The sequence below is a fragment of the Triticum aestivum genome, chromosome 3B (genome assembly GCF_018294505.1).
Source record: "Triticum aestivum cultivar Chinese Spring chromosome 3B, IWGSC CS RefSeq v2.1, whole genome shotgun sequence".
Classification (NCBI taxonomy): domain Eukaryota; kingdom Viridiplantae; phylum Streptophyta; class Magnoliopsida; order Poales; family Poaceae; genus Triticum; species Triticum aestivum.
The window spans coordinates 142,610,288-142,623,338 of NC_057801.1; positions in this window are offsets into that span (position 1 = coordinate 142,610,288).

A 13,051-nucleotide genomic window follows, 5' to 3' on the forward strand; every position below is an offset into this window, starting at 1 on the left:
GAACTTAGGCGAATATAGCCTTTATCCAGTAAGTCCTTAATCTGCTTTCTTAATTTCCTCCAAATCCTCTGCGGGCATCCTGTACGGTCTCTTAGATATCGGCCCTGTGCCTGGCAAAAGCTCAATCAAAAACTCAATGTCTCTATCTGGTGGCATGCCTGGCAACTCCTCTGGAAATACATCAGGGAAATCCTTCACCACAGGTACTTCCTCCTGTACAACTCATGATAAGAAATTTACTTGAGTCCTCTTCGGCACATGCCGGGATACATACTTGATCCTCCTTCCTTCTGGGTGGTAAGCAAAATCGACTTACTGGCGCATTCAATGTTCCTCCATACTTCGATAACCAATCCATGCCTAATATAACATCCAGTCCTTGCGACTCCAAGACTATTAGGTCTGAGGGAAACACGTAGTTACCAATCCTTAATGGTAACCGATCACACCATAGACTAGCCATATACTCTGCTCCTGGCGAGGTTACTTACATGGGTGACCTAAGGGCTTGGGTTGGCAGTTTATACTTATCCACAAATCCCAATGATATGTATGAATGTGATGCACGAGTATCAAAAAGAACAATTGCAGTAAATGACTTAACCAAAAACTTACCTATTACTGCATCTGGCTGGGCTTCAACTTCCTCCACGCTAACGTGGTTCACATGTCCCTTGTTGAAAGGGTTAGGCTTGTTCCCAGAGCTTCCATTGCCATTTCCATTCTTCACTTCAGGACATTCAGTGGCATAATGTCCGGCCTTCTGGCATTTGAAATAGGTAATGTGGCTTAGATCCCTCTTGGCTAGCGTTGATGGGTTGGTATGGTTCTGGCCGTTGCTTCCCCTATTCCCATTTCCATTCTTGGGGCCACTATTGTTGTGAGAACTCCCTCCTCCATGGGTATGCTGAAAAGGTCATCCCATATTAGGGGTAAAACGAGGCTTCTGCTGAGCTCTAGCATTGCATTTCCCTTGTCCATACTTCCTTTTGCGGCTGTCAATCTGCTGCTGCTTCCCTTTAATCATGAGAGCTCTATCTACCAACTTCTGGTAGTTGTTGAAGGTTGCCACCATCAACTGCATGCTCAGCTCATCATTCAGTCCTTCCAAAAATTTATCCTGCTTAGTTGCATCCATAGCAACGTCATCTGGGGCATAACGTGCTAGCTTACTAAAGTCATCCACATGCTGGCCAACAATACGCCCTCCTTGGCGCAAGTTGCAAAACTCATGCTTCTTCATGGCCATAGCTCCTGCTAAAACATGGGAAGTATGGAAAGCCTACTAAAACTGGTCCCATGTGACAGTATCGATGGGATAAGTGGCTGTGAAATTCTCCCACCATGATGTTGCGGGTCCATCAAGTTGATGTGCGGCAAAACGCACCTTCTCCACATCTGTGCATCCTATAGTGGTCAACTCCCTTCCCATCTTGCGGAGCCAATCATCTGCAACTATCGGCTCAGTGCTACTGGAGAACACCGGCGGATTTAACCTCAAGAAACGGGCTAAGTGATCAACAGGTGGTGGTGGTGGTGGTGGGTTGTTGTTGTTGTTGTTGTTGTTGTTGTTCACGTGATTTTGATTCTGGACTAACATCTGCATCAATGCATTCTGCTGCTAGATCAACTGAGTGAGCTCTGGTGGGAATGCAAATCCATTGTCACGTCTCGGAGGCATCTGAGGGTTTAGAAGAGATGAGAATATAGAATAGAATGAGGACTATAGAGAAAGACACTACCCATATGAACATGAGACAAATGCAATCAATAGCACACCAATAAATTCAAACAAGGGCATACAACGGTCTAACTATCGTTACAAAAGTGCTCTGACTATACTATATACATGGGGGGAATACTACTACTGTTATGGTGGTCGACTAGAAAAATTGATCGGTCGAAGACTCCATGATATCTGCTCCAGCTTCATCAACAAAGTCATCATCGCTATCGTCTGGGTCCGGGTGGGTGTCGTCGATGATGATGTAGTTCTCCGGGCAAGTGCAATCATTGTCTTCTCTTCCAGTCGCGGGGAATCTCATGAATACTTTAGCTTCTTCTTCAGATCATCATTCTTCTCCACGAGGGTCGTTATTTGTTCCTCATATCCATCGCGTGTAGACTTGATTCTTCTTCCAGCTTCGTGATCTTGTTCATTGCCTTTTTCAGATCTATCATGCCGGCGCACATCTGGTTCTGTTACCTCTTGAGCACTGCGTTGGATTTCCCCGAAGAGGAGAGGATGATGCAGCAAAGTAGCATAAGTGTTTCCCTCAGTTTTTGAGAACCAAGGTATCAGTCCAGTAGGAGACCACGCACAAGTCCCTCGTACCTACACAAAACGATAGCTACTCGCAACCAACGCGATTAGGGGTTGTCAATCCCTTCACGGTCACTTACGAGGGTGAGATCTGATAGAGATGATAAATAATATTTTTGGTATTTTTGATAGATAGAAGCAAGGTGGAAAGTAAAAGGCAAAGTAAAACAAAGCAAGTAAATAAAGTGATAGAGATTGATATGATGAGAATAGACCCGGGGGCCATAGGTTTCACTAGTGGCTTCTCTCAAGAGCATAAGTATTCTACGGTGGGTGAACAAATTACTGTTGAGCAATTGACAGAATTGAGCATAATTATGAGTATATCTAGGCAATGATCATGTATATAGGCATCACGTCCAAAACAAGTAGATCGAAACGATTCTGCATCTACTACTATTACTCCACTCATCGACCGCTATCCAGCATGCATCTAGAGTATTAAGTAAAAACAGAGTAACGCCTTAAGCAAGATGACATGATGTAGATGGATAAATTCATGCAATATGATAAAAACCCCATCTTGTTATCCTCGATGGCAACAATACAATACGTGCCTTGCAACCCCTTCTGTCACTAGGTAAGGACACCACAAGATTGAACCCAAAGCTAGGCACTTCTCGCATTGCAAGAACTACCAATCTAGTTGGCCAAACCAAAAAGGATAATTCAAAGAGAGTTGCAAAGATAACTCAATCATACATAAAAGAATTCAGAGAAGAATCAAATATTTTCCATAGATAATACTGGATCATAAACCCACAATTCATCGGTCTCAACAAACACATTGCAAAAGAAGATTACATCGAATAGATCTCCACGAGAGAGGGGGAGAACTTTGTATTGAGATCCAAAAAGAGAGAAGAAGCCATCTAGCTACTAGCTATGGACCCGAAGGTCTGAAGTAAACTACTCACACTTCATCGGAGGGGCTATGGTGTTGATGTAGAAGCCCTCCATGGTGGATGCCCCCTCTGGCGGAGCTCCAGAACAGGCCCCAAGATTTGATCTCGTGGATATAGAAGGTTGCAGCGATGGAATTAGGTTTTTGGCTCCTGTTCTGATCGTTCGGGGGATACGTAGGTATATATAGGAGGAAGGAGTACGTCGGTGGAGCGTCAGGGGGCCCACGAGGTAGGGGGCGCGCCTAGGGGTGGGGGCGCCCTCCACCCTCGTGACCGCCTCTGGCACTTCTTGGAGTAGGGTCCAAGTCTCCTGGACCACGTTCGGTTGGAAAATCACGTTTCTAAAGGTTTCATTCCGTTTTGGACTCCGTTTGATATTCCGTTTCTTCGAAACACTGAAATAGGCAAGAAACAACAATTCTGGGCTAGGCCTCCGGTTAATAGGTTAGTCCCAAAAATAATATAAAAGTGGAAAATAAAGCCCAATATAGTCCAAAACAGTAGATAAAGTAGCATGGAGCAATCAAAAATTATAGATACGTTGGAGACGTATCAGGCATCCCCAAACTTAATTCCTACTCGTCCTCGAGTAGGTAAATGATAAAAAAAGAATTTTTGATGCGGAGTGATACTTTGGCATAATTTCAATGTAAATCTTCTTAATTGTGATATGAATATTCAGATCCGAAAGATTCAAGACAAAAGTTCATATTGACATAAAAAAATAATACTTCAAGCATACTAATCAAAGCAATCATGTCTTCTCAAAATAACATGGCCAAAGAAAGTTATCCCTACAAAATCATATAGTCTGGCTATGCTCCATCTTCCCCACACAAAATATTTAAATCATGCACAACGCCGATGACAAGCCAAGCAATTGTTTCATACTTATGACATTCTCAAAACTATTTCAATCTTCACGCAATACATGAGCATGAGCAGTGGATATAGCACTTATAGGTGGAATAGAAGGGTGGTTGTGGAGAAGACAAAAAGAGGGAAGATAGTTTCACATCAACTAGGCGTATCAACGGGCTATGGAGATGCCCATCAATAGATATCAATGTGAGTGAGTAGGGATTGCCATGCAACGGATGCACTAGAGCTATAAGTATATGAAAGCTCTACAAAAGGAACTAAGTGGGTGTACATCCAACTTGCTTGCTCACGAAGACCTAGGGAATTTTGAGGAAGCCCATCATTGGAATATACAAGCCAAGTTCTATAATGAAAAATTCCCACTAGTATATGAAAGTGACAAAATGAGATACTCTCTATCATGAAGATCTTGGTGCTACTTTGAAGCACAAGTGTGGTAAAAGGATAGTAGCATTGACCCTTCTCTCTGTTTCTCTCTTTTTTTTATTTGGGCCTTTCTCTTCCTTTTTTATGGCCTCTTTTTTTGTCCTGAGTCTCATCCCGACTTATGGGGGAATCATAGTCTCCATCATCCTTTCCTCACTGGGACAATGCTCTAATAATGATGATTATCACACTTTTATTTTTCATACAACTCAACAATTACAACTCGATACTTAGAACAAAGTATGACTCTATATGAATGCCTCCAGCGGTGTACCGGGATATGCAATGAATCATGAGTGACATGTATGAAAGAATTATGAACGGTGGCTTTGCCACAAATACAATGTCAACTACATGATCATGGTAGCAATATGACAATGAGGGAGCGTGTCATAATAAACGGAACGGTGGAAAGTTTCATGGCAATATATCTCGGAATGGCTATGGAAATGCCATGATATGTAGGTATGGTGGCTGTTTTGAGGAAGGTATATGGTGGGTGTATGATACCGGCGAAAAGTGCGCGGTATTAGAGAGGCTAGCAAAGGTGGAAGGATGGGAAAAAGTGCGTATAATCCATGGACTAAACATTGGTCATAAAGAACTCATATACTTGTTGCAAAAATCTAGAAGTTATCAAAGCAAAGTATTACACGCATGCTCCTAGGGGGATAGATTGGTAGGAAAAGACCATCGCTCGTCCCCGACCACCACTCATAAGGAAGACAATCAATAAATAAATCATGCTCCGAGTTCATCACATAACGGTTCACCATAAGTGCATGCTACGGGAATCACAAACTTCAACACAAGTTTTCTTTGAATTCATAACTACTCAACTAGCATGACTCTAATATCACCATCTTCATATCTCAAAACAATTATCAAGCATCAAACTTATCTTAGTATTCAACGCACTCAAAAGAAAGTTTCACATATCTTGAACACCAAGTATATTAACATTAAGCGAATTACCATGCTATTAACGACTCTCAAAATAATCTAAGTGAAGCATGAGAGATCAATAGTTTCTTTAAAACAAATCCACCACCGTGCTCTAAAAGATATAAGTGAAGCACTAGAGCAAAAATTATCACGCTCAAAAGCTATAAGTGAAGCACTATGAGCAAAACTATCAAGCTCAAAAGATATAAGTGAAGCACATAGAGTATTCTAACAAATTCCAATTCATATATGGCTCTCTCAAAAGGTGTGTACAGAAAGGATGATTGTGGTAAACTAAAGACGCAAATAATACAAGACGCTCCAAGCAAAACACATATCATGTGGTGAATAAAAATATATCTCCAAGTAAATTACCGATGGAAGTGGACGAAAGAGGGGATGCCTTCCGGGGCATCCCCAAGCTTTGAATTTTCGGTGTCCTTGGATTATCTTGGGGGTGCCATGGGCATCCCCAAGCTTAGGCTCTTGCCACTCCTTGTTCCATAATCCATCAAAACAATTCACCCAAAACTTGAAAACTTCACAACACAAAACTCAACAGAAATCTCGTGAGCTCCGTTAGAGAAAGAAAACAAAAGACTACTTCAAGGTACTGTAATGAACTCATTATTTATTTATATTGGTGTTAAACCTACTGTATTCCAACTTCTCTATGGATTATAAACTATTTTACTAGCCATAGATTCATCAAAATAAGCAAACAACACACGTAAAACAGAATCTGTCAAAAAACAGAACAGTCTGTAGCAATCTGTAACTAACGCAAACTTATGGAACTCTAAAAATTCTACCAAAATAGGAAGTCCTGGAAAATTTGTTTATTGAACAGCAACAAAAATAGTGAACGCAAAAGCACGTTCCTGTGATTTAACAAAATTATATTCGTGCGTGCAAAGTTTCTGTTTTTCAGCAGAATCAAATCAACCATCATCGTAGGTTATCCTATAGGTTCTACTTGGCACAAACACTAATTAAAATATAAAACCACATCCAAACAGAGGATAGATGGATTATTTAGTGAATAACAGCAAGGAAAAATATTGTATTGCCTCCCAACAAGCGCTATCGTTTAACGCCCCTAGCTAGGCATTGATAATTTTAATGATGCTCACATGAAAGACAAGAATGGAAGCACGAATAAAGCATCATGAAACACATGACAAACACATCTAAGTCTAACATACTTCCTATGCATAGGCATATTATAAGCAAACAAATTTGCAAGGCAAGCAAAAACTAGTATACGCAAGGAAGAAGAAAGAGACGATAGCAATCTCAACATGACGAGAGGTGATTTAATAAGATAAAAATTTCTACGACCATGTTTTCCTCTCTCATAATAATTACATGTATGATCATAGGAAAATTAAACAAAATAGCTATCACAAAACATATTCTCAACATGATCCCCATGCATGCAAAGTTGACACTCTTCCAAGATAGTGGGATTAACATTAACTAAAGTCATGACCTTTCCGAACCCACTTTTATCAAAAATATCATAAGATTGAACATACTCCAAATATGTGGGATCTAAAGTTGACACTCTTCCAAACCCACTTTCAATATTATTGCAAACATTATTATCAATCTCATAATCATCATGGGGCTTAAATAAATTTTCAAGCTTGTAAGAAGAATCACCCCAATCATGATCATCGAAACAAGTAGTAGACATTGCAAAACTAGCATCCCCAAGATTAGGGTTTTGCATATTATTAGCACAATTGAAAACAAGAGAATTTATAGGAAAATCATTGCAATCATGCTTTTTATTCAAGGAGTTATTGTGAATCTCTTCATAAATTTCTTCATCGTAATTTTCAGATTCACAAATTTCAAGCAAAACTTCATAAAGATAATCTAGTGCACAAAACTCACTAGCAATTGGTTCATCATAATTGGATCTCTTAAAAAGATTAGCAAGCGGATGAGGATCCATAGATCTTAGCTTCTCTATTTAGTAATAAATAAGCATCTATTCCAACCAAACGAGCAAATGAAAGGGCAAGCAAAAGAGAGAAGAGATTGGGAAAGAGAGGGCGAATAAAACGGCAAGGGTGAAGTGGGGGAGAGGAAAACGAAAGGTAAATGGCAAATAATGTAATGCGCGAGGATAGGGATTGTGATGGGTACTTGGTATAGTTTACTTGCTTGCGTGATCCTCCCCGGCAACGGCGCCAGAAATTCTTCTTGCTACCTCTTGAGCACTGTGTTGGATTTCCCCGAAGAGGATAGGATGATGCAGCAAAGTAGCGTAAGTATTTCCCTCAATTTTTGAGAACCAAGGTAACAATCTAATAGGAGACCACACACAAGTCCCTCGTACCTACACAAAACGATAGCTACTCACAACCAACACGATTATGGGTTGTTAATCCCTTCACGGTCACTTACGAGGGTGAGATCTGATAGAGATGATAAATAATATTTTTGGTATTTTTGATAGATAGATGCAAGGTGAAAAGTAAAAGGCAAAGTAAAACAAAGCAAGTAAATAAAGTGATAGAGATTGATATGATGAGAATAGACCCGGGGGCCATAGGTTTCACTAGTGGCTTCTCTCAAGAGCATAAGTATTCTACGGTGGGTGAACAAATTACTGTTGAGCAATTGACAGAATTGAGCATAGTTATGAGTATATCTAGGCAATGATCATGTATATAGGCATCACGTCCAAAACAAGTAGATCGAAATGATTCTGCATCTACTACTATTACTCCACTCATCGACCGCTATCCAGCATGCATCTAGAGTATTAAGTAAAAACAGACTAACGCCTTAAGCAAGATGACATGATGTAGAGGGATAAATTCATGCAATATGATAAATACCCCATCTTGTTATCCTCGATGGCAACAATACAATACATGCCTTGCAACCCCTTCTGTCACTGGGTAAGGACACCACAAGATTGAACCCAAAGCTAAGCACTTCTCCCATTGCAAGAACTACCAATCTAGTTGGCCAAACCAAAAAGGATAATTCGAAGAGACTTGCAAAGATAACTCAATCATACATAAAAGAATTCAGAGAAGAATCAAATATTTTCCATAGATAATACTGGATCAGAAACCCACAATTCATTGGTCTCAACAAACACACCGCAAAAGAAGATTACATCGAATAGATCTCCACGAGAGAGGGGGAGAACTTTGTATTGAGATCCAAAAAGAGAGAAGAAGCCATCTAGCTACTAGCTATGGACCCGAAGGTTTGAAGTAAACTACTCACACTTCATTGGAGGGGCTATGGTGTTGATGTAGAAGCCCTCCGTGGTGGATGCCCCCTCCGACGGAGCTCCGGAACAGGCCCCAAGATGGGATCTCGTGGATACAGAAGGTTGCGGCAGTGGAATTAGGTTTTTGGCTCCTGTTCTGATCGTTCGGGGATACATAGGTATATATAGGAGGAAGGAGTACGTCGGTGGAGCGTCAGGGGGCCCACGAGGTAGGGGGCGCGACTAGGGGGGGCGCGCCCTCCACCCTCGTGACCGCCTCTGGGATTTCTTGGAGTAGGGTCTAAGTCTCCTGGATCACGTTCGGTTGGAAAATCACGTTCCCGAAGGTTTCATTCCGTTTGGACTCCATTTGATATTCCGTTTCTTTGAAACACTGAAATAGGCAAAAAACAACAATTCTGGGCTGGGCCTCCGGTTAATAGGTTAGTCCCAAAAATAATATAAAATTGGAAAATATAGCCCAATATAGTCCAAAATTGTAGATAAAGTAGCATGGAGCAATCAAAAATTATAGATACATTAGAGACGTATCAGGTTCTCTTGGCGATGAATGTGCTGATTTAACTCCTGGATGAAAGCTGCAATTGATCTATCCTTCCTGGTGCTGATCATCTCCCATTGCTCATCTCGGCGCCCACAAATTTGGTAGATAGTATCCTTGAGATCCTTGTGGTAAACTTCTCCAATGCGTCCCATGGTGATGTGGGCTGACATGCTCTTTCCTAGACCACAGGTTGGCGCATCAAAGGAAAACTCTATGGGCTCAGTGATGGGCATGAACGTCCTTCCTGGAACTTGAACTTGAATCATCCAACGCTCCTCTTCTGGTAAAGTGGCGATGTAGGTCCTGGTGAAGCTTGGCACTCCGATGTTCAGATATCTAGTGACTTCCTTCAAGTGGCGTCCAAAGGGTGTATCTTCATCCGGTTGCGTGAACTTGTTCCTTGCATCCACCATCCTAAAAGAGTAGAAAAGACAAGGAGTCAGAAATGAGAAGAGAGTAGTGATCTGGGGCTTTAGCTTAGTGGTCGTGTCCTATAGTCAGCGTGTGCTCTGATACCATCTTGTAGCGACCAGACCTCAAACAGTCTGATCTCTGTGCATCAGTGTCATCCCTGGATTGGTAATGCTGACACACACAGTACTCGAAGGATTTATAACAGATTAGCAATCACACACTTATTACATCGAATGTCTCAAAAGAGAACTTATTACAATAAATATGGCTTAAGGCCATCTAATAACAATAACAGCGGAAGGCTTGGAAGATAAAGCGAGTCCATCAACTCCAGCGGCATCATTGAGTATAAGATCACGACCTAAGGCACCTTACTCATTGTCTGAAAAGTCTGGAATATGAAAGTTGCAGCCCGAAAATGGGTCAGCACATGGAATATGCTGGCAATGTAACACATAGAGAGTAATGAACAGAATAATGCTATCACTACATGCATATATGGATGGTGGAAAGCTCTATGGTTACAGTTTTTCATAAAGCCAATTTTTTCCTACCACAAAGGAATAAATTTTATTTAATCATCATGGTGGTTGTTAAACATTGAGAAGGTTCCTCCAACTCAATCCCAATTAAGCATCATCATTAACCCAACAAAATTAAAATAAGTAACATGATGAGATTCACATGATAATCCAGGTACTAGATACTCAAAACGTCCATAACCGGGGACACGGCTAACCTTGATTAGTTTATACACTCTGCAGAGGTTTGTGCACTTTTCCCCGCAAGGCTCGATCTCCTCCGTTTGATTTCTCGCACTACATGGTGTTTGAGAAACGGATGACCGAGACACAGTATTTCAGAAGCATTAACTCTTTACTCTGGGTAGACAGTACTAACCTACATCCCCTACATCTGCTAGTCTACCACTGAAAGAGGTCACACAACTTAATCAACTATGCTAGAGCCCATAGTAACTTGTGGTTGCACACGGAAGTTTCTAGCATGAATAATCTCATGATCCCTTTGAGCCTGGGTGGCGGTCCATAGGAGAATCACACGGTACCCGAGATTTCCAAAAATACAGGCAACACTAGGTTCCCCAGGTGCCTCAATCCACCCAGATGTGAACTTAAGTTGCCACCTTAAGTAAACCATTAATTTAACAATCTCACATCTGTCATGGATACACTCACCCAATCCATGTCTACTAGCATAGCATAGCAATATAAGCAGACATAGAAGTAACTCCCAAAGGTTTGATAATAAAACAGGTAATAGGTTCTACCTCATCTACTTCCCAAAACCCACATATTAATCAGATCCTAACCATGCAATTGTTTGAGGATTGATCTAATGCAATAAAACTGGGTAATAAAAAGGTATGATCAAAGTGTTACTTGCCTTGTTGATGATCCGTGAAACCTAGAGACTCGTATAAGCAAGCGGCGCACTCCGGGTACTCTATCGCAAACAAACAAGCATACAATAAGCACTCATCTAATGCACGTGTAAAACTCAAATAAGAGATCTAACCAGAAAGTTAAGAACTCCGGTTTGCAAAAAGAATCAAATCAAACGAAGCAACGAAACTCATACGGCGAAAGAAACAAGCTTCGTTTACTAATCTGGACCTAAGTCAAATTTTACAGTAGCAAAAACTTGTTTGAGTTGGTTAAATGGAAAGAGGGTTTCGAGACGAAACCTAGGCGCTTGAATCGCCTGATTCCGATAAACGAGCGAAAAGTTATACTAGAACGAAAATCGGATCAGAAATCGCGATCAAAAATAATCGCGGAAAATCCAAGAAAGATAAACGGACGAACAGGCTAACGAATGAACGTTCGCTATCTGTGGCTAAACCACGAAGTCGTTCGTTAAAACGAACGTACGGACGAACGTCCGCAAAATATTCTAAACCGAAAAAAAACAGATCTCAATTTTGAAAAAAAACCGATCGGTTTTCTCGTGAGAACCGATGCGGCAGCGGGCTCTAGCGGGGCGGCCGGCTCCGGCAGGGTCAGCGGCAAGGCGGGCGGCGGCGGCAGCTGGCGGCTAGGGTTAGGGTTTGGGCAGGGCGCGGCGCGGGCAGCATGTTGGGCCGGCGGGGGTGGGTGGCTTATAAAGCCGGGCGGCAGACGTGTCCGGGTCGCCCACGGCAGCTCGTGTCGATTCGTTGTTTTTTTTAAATAATTCGGATGCACAGAAAAACAAATAAAAGAAATACTAAACGGACTCCAAAAATCCCGAAATAAATTTTCCCGTCCTCCAAAAATAATCCGGACAAGATCAACATTTATTTGGGGCCTAAATGCAATTTTGAAAAATGCGCATTTTTCCTAAATTCAAATAAAATAGCGATAAAACTCCGAAATAAAATCTTATTTGGTTTTATTATTAAATCCCCAATATTTCTTTATTTTTGGAAAGTCATTTTATTCCCTCTCTCTTATTTGATTAAAGAAATATTCGAAGAAAAAAATAATTAAAATCAAATGATCCAATTTTCAAAATTTGAGAAAACTCAAATATGAAAATAACGAAATCCCCAACTCTCTCCGTGGGTCCTTGAGTTGCGTAGAATTTCTAGGATCAAACCAAAATGCAATAAAATATGATATGCAATGATGATCTAATGTATAACATTCCAAATTGAAAATTTGGGATGTTACAAATTAGCCCAACACTTTAATGGGTCGCTAAAAGGCCGAAAGATGTACAACCTGAAAATTGGCCCATCCCTTCAATGGGTCGTTAACAGGCCTAAATCACATCGGGTCGATATTGATCCCAAATATATAGCGGGATGCTAATGGGCTCAAACTGACGATGGGATGCAATGGTGTCAAATCTTTAACGGGTCGTTGACGGGCCGAATTGGCACATCTCGTATGGGTTGTGGGCTTAAATGGACCTGACACAAGTTGGCCTTATATGGGCCGGCCTGCTAATTTTTACTAGGCCGGCCTTTTTCACCGGAATGGGCCACTATTGGGTCGTGCCACATGTCGACCTATCATAGGCGCTTCCTGTCCAATGAGTGGATGACATCTGTCCCAACAGTGAGCCAACACGTGTTTCCTCCGGTCAATGAGAATTTTACACATGCAAATTCCTCATTGGTTAGGGCTATTAACGGGTTATCGGATCCAAAACCGGACCCGATAGCTTAACAGCGACCCGTTACAGTGGATGCCATGTGTCGATCACCCTTGACGAAAGCACTTTCATGACGCGCCATTTATCGTCATGGAAGTGGACACTTCCGTGATGATAATATTTGTAATGTCATGGAACACTTATACGACAGCACGGGTATGACTATCTTGATTCTGTCATAAAATTGTCAT